Consider the following 25,552-nt stretch of genomic DNA (forward strand, 5'->3'; position numbering starts at 1 on the left):
CGGGATTCGAACGCGCTCAGCCCCAGATCCGCGCAAGCGCGGTTGTCCACGGCGCTGAAATAGCACTCGCGGTACGTGGTGAGCTACTGGAGCTCCCCGATTGAAAACTTTATTAACAGATTGCAGAATGGGTACAATACAGTGCAGCTCAATACAACAACTGCTAAGAGGATTGTGAGGATGTGGCCAAGCGGTGGAAAAAAACTGGTTGTCATCTCCCGGTGGTTGGTTTTTATTCTTCTCTTTTCTTTTGTTCACCAGTGGAAAAACAGGCTGCGGCACAACTAATTACCATGACGTAGCATTTACATATAAAGAAATGTCATTTGAAAATAAGAGGCAAAAAAAAATACAAAACTATTCAACTTTTCATACAAACTAAATATCACGCAACAACTAGGCCCTTGGCTACTATGGGAACTAGCTGCAGCACGGCTGAGTCTTCCAAGCCTGCTTCTACTACTCCTTTCAGAGGAGCTTCTATCCAAGCTCCTCCTACAGGGACAAACCAAAATCACAACAATCAATTAAATAATACAGACATTATTTCACAGCTTAAAGACCTCTGTACCACATGGATACAGCACTACATACTGACCTATCATCATCATCATCACAAAAACACTAAACAGTGTTCAGGGCACTGTATAGGTCTATTCCCTTCTTATTTATGAAGCCCCCCCCCCCCCCCTGTACTCTACCACACTTGGGTCCTTCCAAATCTCCCCTCCAGAAAAGGCTTTGGCCTCCCCAGTTCTGGTTGGGCAGCCAGAGATTCTACAAGGAACCAAGTGGGAGCACAGACAAAGGGTATTTGTTAACACTTTACATCCACATAACATGTTCTGATTTAACAGAAGGAGTTTGTCTTCTGTGCCTGGGTTTTACCAGTACCTACCTACAAAACAAACAATGCAAAAAAGCCTAAGCTAAATGTTTGGTAGTATGACCACATGTGGGGACCAGGGCTAAACCAATTAAGACTCAGGCAACCATTATAGGGCATGGGATAGCCCCATGGCAAGGATGAAGACCAGAAAAAGACTTTCGTCTTGTTTACATAAGGGTCCTCCATTTTCAATTCATCAAAAGTGATGTGTGCCTAGTCCTTCCCAGAACTGCCACGCTCCTCGCCAACTTTGCTTGCACATAATGTTTAAGTGAAGTTTCCAGCTGATTTTGTGGTCTAATAGAAATGCACTTTCAATATTAATTCATATTAAAATAGTAGTTAAGTAATCCACAACAAACGTGAATTGAAGTTAATGATGCAGCACGAATTGAGAGTAATGATTAATCAAAATGGATTAGATTACCGATTACAATTTTGGTCTATAATCACCCACTATTTCTCTCTCTCTCTCTCTCTCTCTCTCTCTCTCTCTCTCTCTCTCTCTCTCTCTCTCTCTCTCAAACACACACCCACCCACACACGCTCACATACACACACTGTAGTAATCAAATGCAGTCCTTTTGCTACATTATAATAAAAGTATGGGAGTGGATAGGCGGCTGGGTGGCGCAGCGGACATTGCGCTCGTCACCAATGCAAGAGACACCGGGTTCGAATCCGGCTGTCGGCGTTGCCTCCGGCTTGGGCCGGCCGTCATACTAACTCAATTGGCAGAGTTAGCGGGTGGGAACTCGAAGGGTGGCAGTCTGGTCGTTGTGAACAGCGACTCCTACAGGTCGGTTGGGGCGCCTGCACAGCAAAGTCAGGAAAAATGGCAGGGGTAGTGTGAGCCTCCTACACGTTACTCCTCGCCAAAATGAGAGTCCACGCTGGCAGGTGAAAAGGTGTGACAAGCTGTCTCCTCGTGTACCGGAGGGGACATGTGATGCAAGGCTTCTATCCTCCCTACAACCGGCCAGTGGGGGGCATATGCGAGCAACGATCAGGACAGGGGAGGGAGAATTGGCACGAGAGGTAAATTGGGATGGGGAGAAAATCACAAAAAAAGGAGGAGAAAAAAGTTGATACAAAAATTTTTTTTTTCTCTATTCTGCAAGAGTTGGTGCATTTCGTAAGCCACAAAACACGGCATATTCCATTTAAAAACTCTCATGTACCCTAATCCTTAAAATCGAGAGCAAACATCTCTCCATTACTGTCTTTAAAAGATTTATTTAGTATGGGAGTGGACCTCAGGTTGAGCCAAACCAACACATTCTTGAAGCTCAGGCGCTGCAGTGAGAAGTGAGAGGGGAAGAGAAATGAAGGGAGGAGAAAATACTAAAACATAGTATATATTACAGTAAACGGGCTGGAAATCAGACCGACGATACGTCAATCGCACTGAGTTTTTATCACCGCGCCTCTGTTTTGGATCGCGCCACACCCCCTTTTTGGGGGAAAACAACTCTGGGAATAAACAGGGATTAGAGACAGTGTTTGTTCATAAACTGCAACTTTAAGACAAAACACATGGATATAAATCACACTGAAGACCATCTTTGCCTCTAAGTTTTAGGTCACTTTAGGAGATTCGTCATTCATTCGATCTCAGGCATCCCTATTACTGGGGAAATAGGTGTGAAAACGGATCATGCCACATCGATGTGGAACGCCCTACCCAAAGCTACCCACTACCCACTTTCAAAACCACTCTCAAAGAACACCTACGGGAGACTGCCATTCGAAACTGGCCCCTGTAAATGTCCTAACCCAACCCCCTCCAATGTACAGTAAATTACCAAGTATGGTTTTGTCAATATTCCAATGTACAGTTTTGCTTGTACAGTTGTACAGTGTTCCCCCCCACCCCTCCTACCCACCCCCCCCCCCCCCCCCACCCCTCCAATGTACAGCTCCCCCCACCCAACCCCACCCCACCTACCCAACCTCCCCCAATGTACAGTTTTTACGTCAAATGTATATACTCTCTTTTCTGCAATCTTTTTGTATCACAAACAGTACTGTATTTGCAAATCTGGTATGTCATAAATGTATCGATGTAGCAGTACTGTCTATCTGTATGTCATGTATGTCATGTCTGCATCCCCTTAACAATTGTGTGTATTGAGCTGTACTGTATTGTACCCATTCTGCAATCTGTTAATAAAGTTTTCAATCAATCAATCAATCAATCAATCAAACCTAACTTTTCACAAAGGTGTGAACGTTCAATGGTGGCCACTGGCCAGTGTTGGAAAGTAATTGCTAGACTTTACTTGATGCACCGACAAAACAAACAATGTAAGCGTTCTGCCGTCTGTCTGTGTTTTCCCCAAATGTATGTATTATAGTATGCATTACTCTAACAGAGCATTGTACTGACATGCAGAGATGCTTATTTGATTCAGTTTAGTCAATCTTCTACCTCTGAAAGGTAACATAGCCTCTTACATACATTATGAAGGATCGCATTTACATAATTCTAGAACTATTTTGGAAAATAAAACGTTACCCATATTTCAATATTTCAAGAGAAGGAAACAAAAAGACGATCACATCTCCTCAAATGTTTTGTAAACAAAATATCTTTATTCTCTCATTTGTAAGAGTATAGGAGTCTATTTTTATTCAAGTCATTTTTAAGTATTTTTCTTTGGGAGTGGGATTTGATTTATATGTTTGAATGTTTCATTTATTTACATAAGAAATGTAGATACAATACTGTTTTGAACACCCGAGCACCCATAAATAACAACACAGTACATTTGAACCAGAAGTGGAAAAAACCACACATGCAAACAACAAAACCACACAAAGCAAGTGAGAGAGCGATACGGGAGAGAACATCGAAAATTAAAGCCTTCCCTATAAGTTACGTTCGCACTGCAGGCCTTAGTGCTCAATTCTAATTTATTGCTCAGATCTGATTTCTTTTGTTTGGCTGTTCACATCTTCTTCTTTTATTTTATAAAATTTGTTTCTGTATTTTTCACCCATCCCAATTTAATTGTTATGCCAATTCCCTTCCTGGTCGTTGCGCGCATTGAACCACTGTCGGCCTGGGGAGGGTGTAGAACTACCACATGCCTCTTCCAATACATGTGGAGTCGCCAGCCACTTCTTTTCACCTGACAGCGAGGCGTTTCACTGGGGGAACGTAACGCGTGCGGAGGTTCACGCTATTTCCCCCCAGATCCCCTCCCTGCTGAACAGGCGCCCCGACCGACCAGTAGGAGTCACTGTTTACGACCAGGACACATCCCCCACCGGCTTCCCACCCGCTAACACTGCAAATTGTGTTAGTAGGGAAGATTGACCAAGTCGGAGGTACCGCTGACAGCTGGATTCGATCCCAGAGTCTCTGCGGTGGTAGGCGAGTGCTTAGTCCACTGTGCTACCCAGCCGCCCACCACATCTTCTTTTTAAAATGTGGCCAATATCAGATTCCACTGTGAACCGCTCATGTTCCTGAACTGATCCTCATGCACAAATGAACAATAAAGAAGATGGACGGAAACATTTTGGACAAAGATCAATCTAGAGCAGCGGTTCCCAAACTTTTTTGGCCGTGCACCCCCTGTCACCTCCCGACCTAGCTGACGCACCCCCCAATGGGTTTCTGTTAGAAAAAATTGTTGCTGGTCTCCGTGCACAGATTACATTTTTTATTTGATCTCTTCCAACGGCGACTATGGCTAGGGAATTTCTTTATTTAATTAAAATGTTCACGACAACATGGATGCATGTACTCAGCCAGCATGTTTAATATCCATAATACTAAAGGTTTGACTAAGATTTTTATGAAATTTTATTGTAAAAAAGAAAAAGAAAAATTTATTGACCACCATTAGCCTTTTCATGTCACGCACCACCTAGAGGGCGCTCGTGCACCACAAGGGGTGCACGCACCACAGTTTGGGAACCACTGATCTAGAGTGACGTAAAAGTCGCATAAAAGTCACACGACTGTTCAGACCGAGGTCATGTTGCAAAAGATCAGACCTGTGGCTTTAGAGCCTTACACTTACACTCCACCGAAACGGCGGTTACCAAAGTCACAAATTACTAACTGCTCTCTCTTGACTCACACTTAACTCTGTGCTCTTATTGCTTGATCTCAGTGCAGCCTTTGATACTATCGATCATTCGATTCTTCTAGGTCGGCTTGAGAATCATGTTGGCATTCGGGGTCACGCACTTGCTTGGTTTAAATCTTATTTAACTGATAGAACACACTGCGTGGTCTATAATGATTTAACATCTGAGACCCTCCCAGTGCAATGTGGGGTCCCACAAGGCTCTGTCCTGGGCGCGTCTATATTAAAGGCAGCCGAAGAGTGCTTCCGCATTGGCGTTTTGTGCTCTGATTGGCCGAGCGAGCGCATGAGCCGCGACGCGCTCCTCTAGCCAGGAATCGAAACTCCGTTTAAGCTCCAGAGAGCGAGGCTGAAAATCCACAGTTCTTGCCCCACTGATGGGAGCCGAATCCCGGATCCGAGTTTTCTGATGAATACCCCCAAAATATGGAGGTCCCGAACGCAATTAAGTATTGATTACGCCATAACGAATCATTAAAAAAATATACCGTTAACTGGAGTATGTTGTTTCTTTACATATATGTTGGATTAGAGAATTGGTTTTTCATGACAATCCAATAAAAAATCGCGATTTACCCGGTGGCTACAACAACACACAGTAACTACATGCATCATTGTTTACAATGAACGGTGGGGCTGGGCTGGGACCTACAAAACTTTAAATGGGCTTGCACCACTCTATCTATCCGATCTCATCTCTCGATACTCGCCCGCTCATGCTCTGCGCTCACAAAATGCGGGGCTTCTATCGATTCCTAGGGTTAAAAAGAAATCCGCCGGCCACAGAGCCTTTGTCTACCGCGCTCCCTACCTGTGGAACAAATTACCTGCTGTCGTCAGGGGCGCCTGCTCTGTCGAAGCTTTTAAATCCCTGCTTAAGACCCATCTTTTCTCTCTCTCCTTCAACCTACCCTGATCTCACCTGATCGGGGTCTGACCCTTAGATTAATCTGTCTAGTTTAGTTAGGATGTCTATTTCTGGTAACCCCCTCCTATTGCTAGGTTTTAGTGAGTTTTTCCTTTTCCTTACCTTCGCATGGGGTATGTCTGGGAGTGTTGCTTTTATTTGTTTTGCATTTATTTTAATTCAATTAAAAAATATATATATGGGGGGGGGGGGGGGGGGGGGTGTAGTGGGCAAGGCGCTCGCCACCAACGCTGGAGACGCTGGGTTCGAGCCCAGCTCTCGGCGTTGCTACCAGCTTGGCTGGTCGTTCATACTAACACAATTATTGGCAGTGTTAGGGGTGGGAAAGCTGGTGGGTGGGTCCTGGGCGTTGTAAACAGAAAAAACTCCTACAGTTCGGTCGGGGCGCCTGCTCAGCGAAGGAAGGATCTGGAGGGAGGTAGTGTGACCTTCCACATGTTACACTCTCCCAGTGAGAGCCTGCGCTGCCAGGCTGGCTGCCGGCTGGCTGCACATGTGTCGGAGGATAGCATGTGATAGTCTCCGGCCTCCCGGACCAACAGTAGGGGGAGGTGCGCAACAACCAGGAAGGGAGTTGGGAATTGGCATAATGACTAACAGTGGGATGGGGGGAAAAAAATCTGAAAAAGGGGGGAAAAGATCATAAAAAATAAAATAAAAATATATATATATATATATATTATTATTATTATTTTTTATCTTTTTTTGTTATTATTATTATTATTATTATTATTATTATTATTATTATTATTATTATTATTATTATTATTATTATTATTATTATTATTATTATTATTATTATTATTATTATTATTATTATTATTATTATTATTATTATTATTATTATTATTATTATTATTATTATTATTATTATTATTATTATTATTATTATTATTATTATATTTTTTGACCTTGTGGTGTTCTTGTTTTGTTCTTGATTTGATGTGATGTTTCTTCTTGACTTGTTCGGGGAGGACGTGTACGGCCCATGGGGACATTGACGTGTGTTGTCGGGCCTTGTAAATACATTTTATTTGATTTGAATCTGTATCTGATTCAGGACCACATTATGAAAGTGGCCCAAATCAGAATGGAAAAGATCAGATTCCATGTGATGTGTGCTGTTCACACCGTCATGAAGGAAAAAACATATCTGAGTCACATATGAAATCTGATTTGAGCCGATTTTACCTGCAGTGTGAACGCAGCCATGTCGTCATTTCACTGGAATAACATGGATGCACCTTCTGAACCAGAGCTGTGAGAGAAACACATGTGGATGTAATAGCTCCAGCAAACATTCTATAGAGGCCACAATAGGCCCGGTGGTGTAGTGGTTAACACTGTCGCCTCACAACTAGAAGGTCCAGAGTTCGATTCCTGCTTGGGGACCAGGTTTCCGCGTTGCCAGGTACCCAGGTGGGGGATCTCCCGGGCCTTTCTGTGTGGAGTTTGCATGTTCTCCCCCCCGTGCTCGCTAGGGTTCCCCCTCCCGATAAGATAAACCCAATGGAAAAACATGCACAACAGATCGCTAACGCTGTCGCGTCCCTGACGAAGACTGACAGGAGCACTTGGATTGGTCCCCAAGGGCGCAGCCCCACGCCGCAACCCATGTCTGCTCCCGGCTGCCCTTGGGGGGGGGGGGGGGACGACGGCATGGGTCAAACGCAGAGAGGAAAATTTAATCGGCGACCCAAAAAAGAAAATTGCGTGTGTGTGTATCTGTGTGTGTGCCGCCCATCGCATGTGTGTGTGTCACTGCATGACGACATTGTCAATGTGTGCCATGAATAAAAATACTTCTTCAAAGCCCAGTTTAATCTTAATTAATCTAATAATAACAGTGTGTGCTACTGGGCCACAGTGGTCTGCAGTGTGAACCTGGCCTCAAATGAAGTCCGCGTGAGGGCCAGCGGTGTAGTTAGCTGTAACACTCTCAGGGCCCCCCCGAGGAGAGGGGGCCCCTGCGGGCCTGAGACTGAGGAGCTCCTTCTCGGGTAATTGGTGGTGTGTGTGTGTCGCCTCTCTGTGCTCCCACCGTCTACACACTCTGCCACGAGCGTCGCATCAGACCATGGAAGAGTCCGCCACACACACACTATTCCCACTCCTGTTCATTAAGGAAACAAAGAACAAGGGAAGAGGAAGAGGAAAGGAAAGGAAAGTGTTCCACAGCGCTTCTTCTGCTCTGGGTCGTTAGGGAAGCTGTTGGTGCAGATATGAGCCAGCAGGGAGCGCCAGTGAGTGTCGGGATGAAATGAGGAACAACTCTTGTGTTTTAACAGCATTTCTTTGTCAGTGTGTGTGTAGTGTAGCGTCTGTCTGTCTGTCTGTCTGTCTGTCTGTCTGTCTGTCTGTCTGTCTGTCTGTCTGTCTGTCTGTCTGTCTGTCTGTCTGTCTGTCTGTCTGTCTGTCTGTCTGTCTGTCTGTCTGTCTGCCTAACTGCAAATGTGTTTATTGTTAGCATGTGTGTGGGTGGGTGTGTGTGTGTGTGTGTGTGTGTGTGTCTGTCTAGTGTGTTTACTGTATGTTAGCATGTGTGTGTGTGTCTGTCTGTCTAGTGTGTTTACCGTATGTTAGCATGTGTGTGTCTGTCTAGTGTGTTTACTGTATGTTAGCATGTGTATGTGTGTCTGTCTGGTGTGTTTACTAGTGTGTGGGTGTCTGTCTGTCTGCCTGACTGTCTGTCTGTCTCCCCTGTGTGTTATATGTCAACATGTGCGTGGGTGTGTCTGCCCACATACAACCCAATATGTGTTTGTTGATCAGTTGCCTGGCTCTCTATCGCTTTACATAGCAAATAAACCTGTGTTTACATTTGCCTCTGTGACAATGGTCGCCATGGGATACCTGGACTCACAAGACAGGTATCCAATCAAAGCTCAGGGGAGGAGGAGCCTTCTGGTAGCAAAAAAAAGAAAACAGGGGGAAGTACGGGCACTCGGTTAGTAGAGGAGGGGAAACAATCTGTGGGGCTAAAAACACTGACCTAAGATCTGTAGGGTGTTATTAATCTCACGGTACATTTTAAAAGCGAAACTGATCCCAGATCTGTACACATAGAGTTTTTTTTTTTTGGCGTCAAAGGGGGATGAGAACAACTTCCTGTTTTCTTTCAGATGTTGCTCAGCTCCACTGACTCTGAACAGAAGGTAAGACCACAGCCTCTATTCAAACACATGTGTCTCTAGATAGAAGAACATCACGCTACTAGTTCAGGTGATACAGGATGATGATGATGATGATGATGATGATGAGTGGGAGAAAAAGGAAAGCGTTTGGGTTAAGAAAGTGTGTTAAAGAAAGACGTGTGTTGCCACATGTGCTGAAGTGAAAGTGAAATGACTGAATGAATGACAACTTTATGATTGCAGAATGGGTACAATACAGTACGGCTCAATATACATACAATTGTTAAGGGGATGCAGACCAGAGAAAGACGTTTGTCTTGTTTACATCAGGGTCCCCCATTTTCAATTCATATTGCCATTTATGACATACACAACATACATGACATGACATTTATGGCATAGGGACATACATGACATACAGGTATATAGTACTGTTACATTTGTGACATATGATATGCAAATATACAGTACTGTTACCCATAGATCCTGACAGAGTATATGATGGGGAGGAGACTGTCACTGTACATTAGGAGGGGGTGTGAGAGAAATAATATACATACGGTGGGGACTGGGGAGAGAATATAGGGTGGGGAGGAGACTGTCTATTAGGAGGTGGTGGGGGTTTGGACCTTTACAGTGGCCAGTTTCGAATTGCAGCCTCCCGTAGGTGCTCTTTAAGAGCGGTTTTGAATGTGGGTAGGGATTCACATTCCTTTACAGCTTTGGGTAGGGCGTTCCACATTGATGTGGCATAATTGCGAAACGTGTTTAGTCCCTTGTTTGAGCCGAATCTGGGTTTAACATGATTTGTTGAGCTCCCTCTGGTGTTGTGGTCGTGGTATTCACTGACCTTTGGGAAGTATTTTGTCATGTACATGGGTACCTTGGTCGTGTAGTGTATCTTGTAGACCAGGCCCATTGCAAGTTGCTGTACTCTGTCGTCTACTCTAAGCCATCCTAGGTTGTCAAAGTGGGCAGGGGTGAGGTGGGTTCTAGGAGTCAGGTCAAGCAGTAGTCTGACCAGTTTGTTTTGTGATGTTTGTACTTTTGTTTTTAGCGCCTTTGAGGTGCTTTGGTACCATGAGGTGCAAGCATAGTCGTAGTACCCTTGAATGAGTGCTCCTGCCAGAGTCTTCAGGTCAGGGTATTCTTGTTTACCAGAGAGGAGATCCGGTTTGTATTGTTTGAATTGTGTTTTTACTGAAGATTATGGTTCCAGGCACACGCACGCACGCACGCACACACAGACACACGCACACACACACACACACACACACACACACACACACACACACACACACACACACACACACACACACACACACACACACACACACACACACACACACAGTCCAGTACAGAGACTAGTGCACAGTACACTGTACAGACTAGTGCACACTGTACAGAGACTAGTGCACACTGTACAGAGACTAGTGCACACTGTACAGAGACTAGTGCACACTGTACAGAGACTAGTGCACACTGTACAGAGACTAGTGCACACTGTACAGAGACTAGTGCACACTGTACAGACTAGTGCACACTGTACACAGACTAGTGCACACTGTACAGAGACTAGTGCACACTGTACAGACTAGTGCACACTGTACAGACTAGTGCACACTGTACAGAGACTAGTGCACACTGTACAGACTAGTGCACACTGTACAGAGACTAGTGCACACTGTACAGAGACTAGTGCACACTGTACAGACTAGTGCACACTGTACAGAGACTAGTGCACACTATACACAGACTAGTGCACACTGTACAGACTAGTGCACACTGTACAGACTAGTGCACACTGTACAGACTAGTGCACACTGTACAGAGACTAGTGCACACTGTACAGACTAGTGCACACTGTACAGAGACTAGTGCACACTATACAGAGACTAGTACACACTGTACAGAGACTAGTGCACACTATACACAGACTAGTGCACACTGTACAGAGACTAGTGCACACTGTACAGAGACTAGTGCACACTGTACAGAGACTAGTGCACACACTGTACACCACCAGAAGAACTTGACCAATGGACAAACACACGAGGGACAAACGCACACCACACACACGACCACACACACACACAAAGAAGGTTGTCAGAATGATTTGTTGCGTCTCTCCAGTCTCCTCCTCTCTGCACGCCGTATTTCTGTCAGCGTCAGTTTGGCTAGGCCTGGTTACCCCGAGCAACAACAGGCCCTTATCAGCCGTACCCTCCTCTGCCATACTCTTTATCAGCCTGGCCGCGCCGTCTATATTAATGCCAGCCCAAGAGTGCTTCCGCATTCGCCGGTAACCAATGTGCATTTTCTTTTTGACGCCCCACAAACGCTCGCTGCCTAGTTCACACACACACACACACACACACACACACACACACACACACACACACACACACACACACATAGGCACGCACACACACACACCTATGGATACACACACAGTCGTGCATACCGGTAGACATACAGTACATAATGCACAACACATTATGAAGTCACACACGCAGACACACACACACACACACACACAGACACACACACAGCGTGTAATGAAGGTTACGCGGCCTATTATATCAGCCCCCTCAGGCAGCTCGCAGCCACCTCCCAGACTCGGACCCCGGCCGGCACCACAGAGACGGACCTGCAGAGCATGAGACCAGAGAACTGATGAACAGAGTCTAGTAGTGTCCCTCTAGCCGCCCCTGTTGCTCCACGATGACCATAAACATGTACAGACGGCTAGGGATGCACCGATCTGACTTTTTCAGTCCCGATACCGATACTGATACCTGGGTTTGGGTATCGGCCGATACCGATCCGATACCCATTGTCCAAATATTTTGTCAAAAAAAGTTAAAAAAGAAAAAGATTGAATCCATGTTAAAAAAATATATATATATTATTAAAATATATTTTGTTTTTAAGAATTGTAAAGGATCACAAGTGTGTTTTTGATTTGTTGTAAACAAAGACAGAAAATAAACTTCATTCAATTAATAAACTGTATGCCTCACTGTCACTGTGTGGAAGAGACTGGGATCATTCTTTTGGCAACATCAGGCTTGACTTAAAACATTACTTTCCTAACTTAGTGAAACTAAATGTAACAAATTAACACATAGATATAAATGTACTGAATGGTTATTTCTTATTTTATTTATTATAAAAAATTTAAAAAAAATCCGATATTATAATTTTTTTTACCGATACCCGATCCAGCTATTTTACTGATATCGGCGGCCGATACCAATATCGGATCGGTGCATCCCTACAGACGGCACAGTCAGCCGTCAGCATCGGCCCACGATCACATTCAAATCAGTGGAGAGTCAGGGAGCAGCTCTATAGGGAGGTGTAGTGGTTAGTTAGTTACGGCATTGTTGTTTCCCGCGCGCAGTCCACCTCACTTGAAATTGCAATGTATTTCCAACGGACACATCGTCTAAATCGTCTCGTTTTAAAACAAATAAAGCATGCACATTGGCAGCATGGTGTACCTTTTCTGTGTGTATTCATCCACAATCTATAGCTCAACATGAAACAATTCGCAAATTAATCGTAAAATAATTACGTATAAAATCATTTTTATTTCAACCAAAAATGCTTAAACAATAATGTTAGTGATGGAAGGGAACTCATTTTGTGCAAAAATGGAAAGCTTGCTAATGTTCATGAGGCAGAATTATTACAATATAGCCGATGATACATTTGCCCAATGATAAATCCCTATATACGGGTGGAGCGCGCGGGAAACTAAAGTGACGTCCGACTACACCTCTCTAGTATATAGGTAACGACTAGTCACTGCTTTTTTAAGGACTCTAGTGCAGTTGTTTGTACACACCCAGGCTGTTCACTGTCATTTGTCTGTTCTGCTTCATGTATTACATACCTTGTGATTTTATTTGGTTGTTTGTTTGATGTGTGTTTTAAATAATTCCCTTACCTCTGTCTCTTTTCTATTTTAGTTTATTTATTTTCCCCATTGTAAATAAGCATTGGTGCTTAATTAACCTGCCTGGTTAAGGTTAAATAAAAAAAAAGTATTAGCAGCAGATGTTGATATCAAGAGTTATTGACTGTAAACAGGAGACCAGTTAGCAACAACAACAAATAATCCAACAACAATTACACAACAACGGTTAAGTCTGTAGTGTGGTAGTGAAAGGGTTAACCTTCTGTGGTGTAGTACTGAAAGGTTAACCTTCTATAGTGTGGTAGTGAAAGGGTTAACCTTCTGTAGTGTGGTAGTGAAAGGGTTAACCTTCTGTAGTGTGGTAGTGAAAGGGTTAACCTTCTGTAGTGTGGTAGTGAAAGGGTTAACCTTATGTAGTGTGGTAGTGAAATGTTAACCTGCTGTAGTGTGGTAGTGAAAGGGTTAACCTTTTTTCCCCCCCTACTTTTTCTCCTTCCTTTTTTCTGTGATTTTTCTCCCCATCCCCATTTTACCTCTCGTGCCAATTCTCCCTCCCCTGTCCTGATCGTTGCTCGCATATGCCCCCCACTGGCCGGTTGTAGGGAGGATAGAAGCCTTGCATCACATGTCCCCTCCGATACACATGGAGGCAGCCTGTCGCATCTTTTCACCTGCCAGCGTGGACTCTCATTTGGCGAGGAGTAACGTGTAGGAGGCTCACACTGCCCCCGCCATTTTCCTGACTTTGCTGTGCAGGCGCCCCAACCGACCTGTAGGAGTCGCTGTTCACAACGACCAGACTACCATGATGGAATGATTAAACCATGAAACCATGAAATGATTAAAAAAGAAGAAAAAAAAATCTAACCCTGACTAACCTTACTGTCATGCACTTGTCCTAATAAACTAACCTACACTGTAACACGCAACACTTGATGAACATTGTTACTCAGCTGATAGAGTTGTACCCTTCTTGCTGTCTTGTCGTACAGAACTTGTAAGTCGCTTTGGATAAAAGCGTCAGCTAAATGACTAAATGTAAATGTACCACCCTTTGACTTCCCACCCGCTAACTCTGCCAATTGAGTTAGTATGACGGCCGGCCCAAGCCGGAGGCAACGCCGACAGCCGGATTCGAACCCGGAAAGGGTTAACCTTCTGTAGTGTGGTAGTGAAACGTTAACCTTCTGTAGTGTGGCAGTGAAAGGTTTAGTTTAGTTTATTTATTTAGCACATTATTTAAAAAAAACAGTGCTAGGAGGGAACGAAGCCCAAAGGGCATGTACAAAGTTCCACTCCCATCTCATTGTCTATAAACAATATGAACGAATTACATGTAAACATGGTCTACAAAATAAACTACAAAACAGGACAGAAACAAGGCAGACACTATAGCGAAAACATGGAAAATTGACAAGAACAATTATTATTTTTTCCTTTTTTTTTTTTTAGTACAAGAGGGCAAAGAAAGAGGAGAATAACATTAACGGTATATAATGAGGGAAAGGAAACAAGCAGTCATACTAACAGTAGATGTAACACTGATGACACAGGAGTAACATAATGTGACTGTGATTTATGATGAAATTAAATTCGATTTTAATAGTTTTTTTAATATGGATAAGGAGGTTGTTGACCTCAATGATGAATTTAGTGTTCCAGAGTTTAGGACCTCTAAAGCTAATGTTGAATTGATGGCTAGTTGTTCGACAGAAAGGTAAGTGGAGTTTATTGCTATGGTTTGTTGGATATGAGTGAAATTCTGATGAAAATATGAAGAAACTATGGAAGGTATCAGGAAGATCTTGCCTATTGTTAATGAACTTTAATATGAATGAGCATGTTTGAATGGTATTAAGTTTTTCAATTGATAGTAGAGAATATTTGTGGAACAGAGGTGCAGATGGTTCATATCTGGTAGAGTGGGAAATCATCCTGAGGAACCTCTTCTGGATTATGACAAATTTGTTGAGATATGATGGATATGTTGCAGCCCAGACTATATTACAGTAAGGTAAGGAAATAAAAACCTATAATACAAGGTTCCAAGCATCATCATTGACTTTTTGCAGACATTGTCAATGTGATTATGCCAATTTAACCCTTCGTCTATAGTAATTCCTAAACATTTTGTGAAAGGCACTTGGAGAATTTAATTTCCATTAATTAATATTTTAGATTCTTCTTTAGGGTAGTACTTATTTTTGTTGCAGAAGACCATGAAGTAAAAATGTTTGACATTTAGAGTAAGCTTGTTGCATTGAAACCAGTTAGAGACAATTTCAAGTTCCTCATTCACGCATACGATCAGGGACTTGAAGTCATGATGAGTAGCTAAGAGATTGGTGTCATCCGCGAATAATAATGGGGGTAGAGTATTACAGGACATAGCCAAATCATTAACACTTTGAGTGCCACGCCTCCGGTGCCCCGGAACCTAGTTGCGTGCCACCACCCACTTCAATGACAGAGCTCTCATATTTGCAAACGCATAAACTATATCTTAAATTGTGGCTATGTGTCTAATATGGCCGTCGCTTACCAATGACTTGTTTGCAGTCAACATTGTCGAAACGGATTGTTTTTTAATCTGTTAATTTCCGTTTTGAAAAACGCTTGTTTTTTTTAAAGTTTCAGAAAGAAATTAAGATTCTGTGATAAACGCCCTTTACTGGAATACACTGGAATACACAAAACACGTCATTTTTCTGCCTATTTATGATCGTTTTCAAATAAACGCTAGATTATCGATAGTATATGTGTACTTATGCACGCTATAGAAGCGGGCTGAAAAATCTATTATCTTATTTCCTGATCGCACACACACATACACACATATGGCACAGGCTGATATATAGGTGAAAATAGCTCTGATTATCCCAAGACTGGTAAAATAGATTCCTTACCTCAGATCAGATGTTCTCCAAAAAGATTATTCCAATTCCTGATCGCCATTCCAAATATCGATCGCGTTTATTGATCCAACGCTGGGTACTGGAAACACACATTCTGCGCTGTTCTGGTGGTGGGCGATTACTTGGATCGTCTCCGGTTACTTGTCTGACAAGTAAAATGTGGAAGCAGGACTTTTTTTTCTCCATGCGTTTCATTCAATCCAATCCAAAGGGGTGCAGTACCATCCGGAGAGACGATAGGGGGCGGTATTTTCCCTGTTCGAGTTCAGACAGATCCCCACTGGTAACGTGAGGCTAGATTGATGAAAAATGAATGGAAATCGATAATTAAAAAAATAACGATTAAAAACTAGATCTCTCGTCGGCTGGCACTCAACGGTTGGCATGAACTAACGAGAAATATCGTTGGCACTGAAAGTGTTAATGTAAATTACAAATAATAAAGGGCCCAGAATGGAACCCTGTGGAACCCCGAAGAGGATCCTTGATTTGACAGATGAGCATCCATTGGATGACACAAACTGCTCTCTGTTGTCTAAGTAGTTAGTAAACCACTTGAGAGCAATATCCTGAACACCATATCTATTGAGTTTAGAGATGAGAATGTTGTGGTTGACAGTATCAAAAGCTTTGCTCAGATCTAGAGACACCAATAGCAATTTTTTTGTCATCAAGTGCTGAGGAGATATTATTGACGAGCTGTAGAAATGTATGTTCTGTGGAGTATTTTTTACGGAAACCATACTGATGGTTATACAGGATGTTGTTCGTAGTTAGATGGTTAGAGATTCTTGAGTATACCAGTTTCTCTAAGACTTTTGAAAAACCTTTACAAAAGGTTAACCTTCTGTAGTGTGGTAGTGAAAGGTTAACCTTCTGTAGTGTGGTAGTGAAAGGGTTAACATGTAGTGTGGTAGTGAAAGGGTTAACTTTCTGTAGTGTGGTAGTGAAAGGTTAACCTTCAGTAGTGTGGTAGTGAAAGGGTTAACATTATGTAGTGTGGTAGTGAAAGGGTTAACCTTCTGTAGTGTGGTAGTGAAAGGGTTAACCTTCTGTAGTGTGGTAGTGAAAGGGTTAACCTTCTGTAGTGTGGTAGTGAAAGGTTAACCTTCTGTAGTGAGGTAGTGAAAGGGTTAACCTTCTGTAGTGTGGTAGTGAAAGATTAACCTTCTGTAGTGAGGTCGTGAAAGGTTAACCTTCTGTAGTGTGGTAGTGAAAGGTTAACCTTCTGTAGTGTGGTAGTGAAAGGTTAACCTTCTGTAGGGTGGTAGTGAAAGGGTTAACCTCATGTAGTGTGGTAGTGAAAGGTTAACCGTCTGTAGTGTGGTAGTGAAAGGTTAACCTTCTGTAGTGGTAGTGAAAGGGTTAACCATCTATAGTGTGGTAGTGAAAGGTTAACTTTCTGTAGTGTGGTAGTGAAAGGGTTAACCTTCTGTAGTGTGTTGGTGAAAGGGTTAACCTTCTGTAGTGTGGTAGTGAAAGGGTTAACCTTCTGTAGGGTGGTAGTGAAAGGGTTAACCTGCTGTAGTGTGTTGGTGAAAGGGTTAACCTTCTGTAGTGTGGTAGTGAAAGGGTTAACCTTCTGTAGTGTGTTGGTGAAAGGGTTAACCTTCTGTAGTGTGGTAGTGAAAGGGTTAACCTTCTGTAGGGTGGCAGTGAAAGGGTTAACCTTCTGTAGTGTGTTGGTGAAAAACGACCCTTTACTTAAGGCATTCGTCCATATAAAGCGACAGTGGCTCAGGAGGTAGAGCATCTGATGATCTGGAGGCTCCCGGTTCGATTCCCACTCCTCCCGGGGCGGTGTGTCGATGTGTCCTTGAGCAAGACACTTATTACCCCTAACTGCTCCTGATGAGCAGGTTGGCACCTTGCATGGTTGCCTCCGCTGTCTGTGTGTGAATGGGTGAGTTAATGGGTAAAATGTGAGGAACAAATTGTAAAGCACTTTGGATAAAAGCACTATATAAAAAAGCAGCCATTTACCATTTATTTTACCATTTCTATCCATAATTGCCTACAATGCACATTTGTCAACAACACAGATAAAATCCATAATACCCTTAACTACATCAATAACTAGATCAGATTACACCCACGGTGGAGGCGGTTTCTAAACTATTTCCTGAATGAGACATATAACATACCGGTACATTATAATGGCTCAGATTCAGATTCCTTTATTGTCACTTATTTCAGTACTTTACAGCTAGAGCAGTGAAATTCTATTTATTGTGATCCTCGACCGTAGCAGCTTCTATCTTAATAATAAGATAGATTCTTAATAATAAAATAAGATAAAAATACAATACATTTAGCATAGAATAAAATAAGATGACTAAAATAAAGATGACTACAGTTCTAAAAGTGTGCAGTGCAGATTAAATAAGATACAAATACAATACATTTAGCATAGAATAAAATAAGATGACTAAAATAGAGATTACTATATACAGTTCTAAAAGTGTGCATCACACACTTCTCTCACACACGCTATTAGGCTAATAGCACACATTCTAATCTGTTACAGCTAACTGAATTCTGCACTGTCTGACTGAGCCCCATGCATGTGAGTCAATAACGAGGAGCGGTAAAAAGTGCCGTTCAAGAGCGACAAACAGCGGCACACATGACAGGAAGTGGAGAGGGAGAATGTCGTGGCCGGCAGGGATGTTGGCAGCAGCAGCAGTATGACAGGCTGGTAGGTTCACTGGAAACTCCTCTCAGGAAGTGGCGCCTCTGAACTGAACCATACACTTCCTGTCTGATAACAGATCCGAGCCTGCTTCGCCTCTGCGTCACACGCCGTATGTATGCACACACACACACACACACACACACACACACACACACACACACACACACACACACACACACCTTTCTCTTTCTGTCTCTCTTTCTCTCTCATAGACAAACTATCTCTGTCTGTCTCACCCTCTTTCTCTCAATCTCTCTTTCTCTCACACACACACACACACACACACACACACACACACACACACCTTTCTCTTTCTGTCTCTCTTTCTCTCTCATAGACAAACTATCTCTGTCTGTCTCACCCTCTTTCTCTCAATCTCTCTTTCTCTCACACACACACACACACACACACACACACACACACACACACACACACACACACACTATCTGTCTGTCTGTCTGTCTGTCTGTCTGTCTGTCTGTCTGTCTGTCTGTCTGTCTGTCTGTCTGTCTGTCTGTCTGTCTGTCTGTCTGTCTCTCTCACACACACACACACACACACACACACACAACCCCTCTCTTTCTGTATGTCTCTCTCTCTCTTACACACACACACACACACACACACACACACACACACACACACACACACACACACACACACACACACACACACACACACACACACATTTTTGTATTGCATTTTGTATGAAAGTATTCTGTACTTCTGTATGACAACTATTAAAGAACTAAAGAACTTGAACACACACGCATTGGAATAATTTATTTATGTCCACATAAATATCAGATAGCCAAAGGACATAAACATTACAAATGGAGTCAGACAGAGACCTGCAAGTCAAGTGTGTGTGTGAGCACACATATACACACACACACACACTTGACTTGCAGACACACACACACACACACACACACACTTGACATTATACAAATCTGAAGGATTCTGTTTTTGCTGCTGTACAATAAATATTTCCTTTTTCTGGACTTGGCCTAATATATGTTTACATTCTCAGAGAGGAACTGCATGAGGATCAACACTGTGTTCTCTCATGCTCCTCTTCTCTCATGCTCCTCTTCTCTCATGCTCCTCTTCTCTCATGCTCCTCACTGTCTTCTCTCAGGCTCCTCTTCTCTCATGCTCCTCTTCTCTCATGCTCCTCTTCTCTCATGCTCCTCTTCTCTCATGCTCCTCACTGTCTTCTCTCATGCTCCTCTTCTCTCATGCTCCTCTTCTCTCATGCTCCTCTTCTCTCATGCTCCTCACTGTCTTCTCTCATGCTCCTCTTCCAAAGCTACCAAAGCTGCTTTTAATGAGGGAAATTCTAGACCTATAAGTATTTTACCTGTCTTGAGCAAAATCATGGAAAAGTTGGTGCATTCACAAATTCAAGAGTATTTTGTTTCAAACAAGCTTGCAACAGATTCTCAACATGCCTATAGAGCTGGTCACTCTACTTCTACTGCCTTGATACAGATGACTGATGACTGGCTTAAAGCTATAGATAACTCTATGTTGGTGGGAGCTGTGCTGTTAGATTTTAGTGCTGCATTTGATGTGCTGGACCATTCTCTACTGGTTGATAAACTTAAATGTTATGGTTTTAACTCTTCTGCTTTAAAGTGGATACTAAGTTATTTGTCCTCTAGATCACAGAAGGTGTATCTAAATGGCAGCCTGTCCAGTAGCAGAGGTCTAGAGTGTGGCGTGCCGCAAGGAAGTTGCCTAGGACCTTTGCTCTTCTCTGTATTTACGAATGACCTATCTTGGGCTACCAAATGTGCTACAACAGTTCTTTATGCAGATGATTCAACATTGTATTACGCTGCACCATCATGCAATGTACTTAATGAAGTTTTGAGTAGAGAACTTAAAGTTGTGCATGACTGGGTAGTATGTAATAGACTTGTCCTTAATATCTCCAAGACTAAATGTATTGTGCTGGGAACAAGGCCTAGGTTATCTACAAATCCAAAGCTTCATTTAAACTTGTGTAATTCAGCAGTTCAACAAGTTGAAAGTACTAAACTCCTTGGAGTGATGCTGGATTGCACTCTGTCTTGGTCTCAGCATATTAATTATATTGTTTTAAAAATGGGGAAGAGCAATTGGCATTTCCAGGAAATGTGCTTCTTTTGTTGCCCGTCCCCTTGTATGTCAGATAGTGCAAAGTTTAGTTTTATGTCATCTTGACTATTGCTCTGTGATGTGGTCGTCTGCTGCCAGTGGTGACCTCAGGAAGCTCCAGGTGGTCCAGAACAGGGCAGCACGGTTGGTACTGGGCTGCTCACTAAGGTCTAATGTGAGCCGTATGCATGCCCGCCTCTCTTGGCTTAACGTTGAAAATAGATTGTCTTTTAATATACTTGTGCTGTTCAAGTTGGTCATGAGCAGTAAAACTCCTGTTTTTATACATAATCAGATTGTTTTTAGTAATACTGTGCACGAGCATTACACTAGAGGTTCCAGTAGTGGGCAGCTTGAATTGCCAGGTCCTAGAACCAGCGCTTTGGGGAGATCTTTTATTTTTAGAGCATTAACTCTGTGGAATGGCCTGCCTCGGAACCTCTGCTGCATTTACAGTAGATTCACTTTAAAAAATAATCTTAAATTGTTTTTAAATTGTTTTTAACACTGTAAAGTAATTTTTAGTTTTTGTTTTACACTAATGTAATTTTAGCTATATTAATTGTTACAGTAGGTTCATTATGCATTGTGTGTACTGACTTTTAATAATTTTGTTTTTTGCAATAGTGATTGTTTTTGTATTTTTTTTGTGTGTGGACCCCAGGAAGACTAGCTGGTTGCTATCGCACCAGCTAATGGGGATCCCTAATAAAATAAAATAAAATAAAATCTCTCATGCTACTCTTCTCTCATGCTACTCTTCTCTCATGCTCCTCTTCTCTCATGCTCCTCTTCTCTCATGCTCCTCTTCTCTCATGCTCCTCACTAGGCCTGCCACGATAACAAATTTTGCTGGGCGATTAATTGCCCCCGAAAATATCGCGATAAGCGATATTATTGCGACCGGTTAGAGATTTTTTTTTTAGAAATGTATTTCCCCAAACTTTTATTTTGAAGCCCACCGCTCCGTCTTTTCCGGTGTTTTAGACTTTTATTTTGAAGCCCACCGACCGGACCGGAAGTATTGTTGTGATTATCCTAGCTTGCTGATGCTGCTGGTAGATCGACATGCTGCTGGTGGACTGGGGCCAGCTAACGTTAGCTTGCTGATGCTACTACTACTTCGACATGCTGCTAATGGGCTGGGGCCAGCTAACGTTAGCTTGCTGATGCTGCTGGTAGATCGACATGCTGCTAGTGGACTGGGGCCAGCTAACGTTAGCTTGCTGATGCTACTACTACTTTGACATGCTGCTAATGGGCTGGGGCCAGCTAACGTTAGCTTGCTGATGCTGCTGGTAGATCGACATGCTGCTAGTGGACTGGGGCCAGCTAACGTTAGCTTGCTGATGCTACTAGTAGATCGACATGAGCTAATGATAAAACAAATGTTGAGATTGTTGGTGAACAACTAACTTTAAGTTAGTTTTAACGTTAGCTACTAACGTTAAAACGCTAACGTTACACTACAAATAACGCTACTTGGTTAAAAGGAGCAACACTATTGAGAAATGTAGTTAAGCTATGTGGTGTTGCCCCACGGAGCTCCTGTGCTGTGCTCTCTGCTCTGTAGTAAAGCCAGCGGCCCGCCTCCCAACACGGACAGTGACTGACAAGGGGCACTGGTTCCACCTCATTAAAACAAACGCGCAAATAGCAATTAATCGCGCCCGTCAAAATCATTGCATTAATTTTTATTATCGCGGCAATTAATCGATTTATTGCTTATCGCGGCAGGCCTACTCCTCACTGTCTTCTCTCATGCTCCTCTTCTCTCATGCTCCTCTTCTCTCATGCTACTCTTCTCTCATGCTCCTCTTCTCTCATGCTCCTCTTCTCTCATGCTCCTCACTGCCTTCTCTCAATACCTCTTCTCTCATGCTCCTCACTGCCTTCTCTCATGCTCCTCTTCTCATGCTCCTCTTCTCTCATGCTCCTCTTCTCTCATGCTCCTCTTCTCTCATGCTCCTCTTCTCTCATGCTCCTCTTCTCTCATGCTCCTCTTCTTTCATGCTCCTCACTGCCTTCTCTCATGCTCCTCTTCTCTCATGCTCCTCTTCTCTCATGCTCCTCTTCTTTCATGCTCCTCACTGCCTTCTCTCATGCTCCTCTTCTCTCATGCTCCTCTTCTCTCATGCTCCTCAACTCGTTCAAATCCAAGCACTCTATTAGAATGACTTACTACTTGTGTAGAGGAGCCAAAGCTATATATTTAGGTTATTGTATTTACCGGTATATCAATGTTTATTTTTATAACCTTACATTGAAACGGCATTAGGAATATTGATTGGATTTAGATAAAGTCATCTTATTTGGCATAATAGAACATTCTAGAACATTTGTGATGTCACAGTATGATGTCATAAGCAAACATTCTAGAACAGTTGTGATGTCACAGTATGATGTCATTATCAAACATTCTAGAACATTTGTGACGTCACAGTATGATGTCATAGCCAAACATTCTAGAACATTTGTGTATCTTCAACAATTCAACAATTCTCTCAGAAGAGGTCAGTGTGCATCTTGAAACAGTGCTGAGCAGTACTGAACAGATGGACTAAACAACATAGATTGAAGCCTGCATTTCTAGACCCGGGTGCCTTGCCTACCGTTTTGCTGTGGAAAGAGCCGGCAAGTTGATTTACGGCTTTTAGGTGTGGAGGAATTGAATTTTGTCATGTGTCGAGTCGGCTGTGATTTTGGAGACTGGGAAAATACAGTTTTCTTACCTTGTAGTAGTAGTGACGTGAATATTTAGGAAAATTGCTTTAGGATCACTTCTGTAAAGAAAGACTTCGCTGTGGAAGAGAAATAAACCATTTGGATATCTTTGTTTTACACTGGAGCGGCTGTGGACATTATTTTTCTTTATCAATGAACGTACTACTCACAAGTAAGCAACTTTAACACTTTGATTGCCTAAGGCTAAATTCATGATATACCATAGGTTGCCAGCTCTATTTGTCTATGGATAAGTACCCCTTCTTTGCAGGGCTATAACTTTTTAAATTCTATTGCTAAATTGCCATTATTATGGCCCATTCAAAGTCCTATATGTATTGTTCATTGTGTAGCAACGTTAAACCTTTTCATTCACATAGTAAAATATGGTCTAATGTATAAGTATGTTTTCATCTCTTTCTGCAGCTTTCTCCAGAACGTGATCTATAGCCCCAAATGCATTATTGATGATGAAATACAGTTTGATGGCAATCGGCGCGATATAAAAAATTTCAATTGGACGTACTTCTAGAAGTTTCTACGTATCATCTGATGCTGACCGGATGGGCGGGGGATCGTTTATAATTCCGTGGGCAGCGTTATATCATTCATCTAGTGTGGGTCATATGTTCATCAGAGCAGTTTATATCGAACACGTTCAAAAATAACGCTGAATCTTACCGTATCTTCCTCGCGCCGTTGGACGATCAGCATGGTGTAGACCGTTTTCGATTATGGGATGTTTATCCAGATGAACCATTTTCAGGTTGTATAATACTATATACGTCCAAATAACGTTGTTTATTGAGTTAGGGCGAGCGATTGATCATCCAGTGTGTTGAGATGGAGTCCGGCTACCGATCGCGAGTGCCCGGAGCACATACGATGAGCACTTCCTGTTTGGCGAGCCCCTCCCTGCCGATCGGCCACCAGATGGCGCTCTCGAACCGTTAAACAGTTGATGGGAGCTCACCAGTACATCTCAGGGCTCCGGAAAGAAAATATGATTTCGATCACAGATTTTTGAAATATTGATATCAAAGACGAGTTACGGCGTCTTCGGCAACTTGAGCATGGCGGGGAAGGACGCCTAAAAACGTCTTCCGGCAGCCAAAGTGTTAACCAGTAGAGTGGAACGTCGGCCCTTGATTGATTGATTGATTGAAAACTTTATTAACATTGCAGAATGGGTACAGTACAGTACAGCTCAATACAATTGTTAAGGGGATGCAGACCAGAGAAAGACTTTCGTCTTGTTTACATCAGGGTCCCCCATTTTCAATTCATCATAACATCTATGACATACACGACATACAGATAGACAGTACTGCTACATCCATACATTTATGACATACCAGATTTGCAAATACAGTACTGTTTGTGATACAAAAAGAGTCCAGAAAAGAGAGTATATACATTTGACGTAGAAACTGTACATTGGAGGAGGTTGGGTAGGTGGGGTGGGGTTGAGTGGGTGGGGGGGACTGTACATTGGAGGTGGTTGGGTGGAGCGGTGGGGGGGAGGGGTGGGTGGGGGACACTGTACAACTGTACAAGCAAAACTGTACATTGGAATATTGACAACCATACTTGGTCATTTACTGTACATTGGAGGGGGTTGGGTTAGGACATTTACAGGGGCCAGTTTACAGGGGCTCATAACTTGTTTACAACAACCGACTAAAGCTTTAATGTTCTTTTCATTCACACAGCAAGGAGAGCTGCGCAATAATTGTGGGAGGGGCCTAAAGTAAGAGCAGGTCTGTCAACATTATTTTATGGTACCCATGCATGGCTGTTACTTGACACCTGTGTGAGAGAGGCCGTGGCACAACACTAACGAAGAGAACAGCATTCATTGGCGCTAACCTCCAGAGTAGCGGCGTTATTAAAGCCGTGGTCTACGTAAAACAGTCAAAACTATGTGAAAATTATTTATTCTTTAGTTTCATATTGAATTTTGGAGACGGCATAATCCAAGAGTGACTGAAATAATAATAATAATCACATTACATTACTGGGTTGGTTTAATCCGATAAGATTGCGTTACTGGTCGACGGTTTCAATTTAAACCTGCACTATATGTGTAACTAT

The 25,552-nt window shown here is 42.8% G+C and overlaps 1 protein-coding gene across 2 annotated transcripts in view; it reads left to right on the forward strand.

Annotated features, from left to right (window-relative positions):
* The first annotated feature begins 8,906 nt into the window (after positions 1-8,906).
* The window catches only part of LOC311227261 (ETS-related transcription factor Elf-1-like), a 39,016-nt gene continuing 22,370 nt past the window's right edge, over positions 8,907-25,552 (forward strand). Inside the window, exon 1 of one of the 2 annotated variants that reach the window (XM_084312853.1) lies at positions 8,907-9,075. The gene's annotated coding sequence lies outside the window, so the exon portion shown is untranslated. The remainder of the gene's footprint in view (positions 9,076-25,552) is intronic. The other variant, XM_084312852.1, reaches the window with a different exon arrangement.

The sequence above is a fragment of the Notolepis coatsorum genome (assembly GCF_963971535.1).
Source record: "Notolepis coatsorum genome assembly, chromosome: 4".
Taxonomy (NCBI): Eukaryota; Metazoa; Chordata; class Actinopteri; order Aulopiformes; family Paralepididae; genus Notolepis; species Notolepis coatsorum.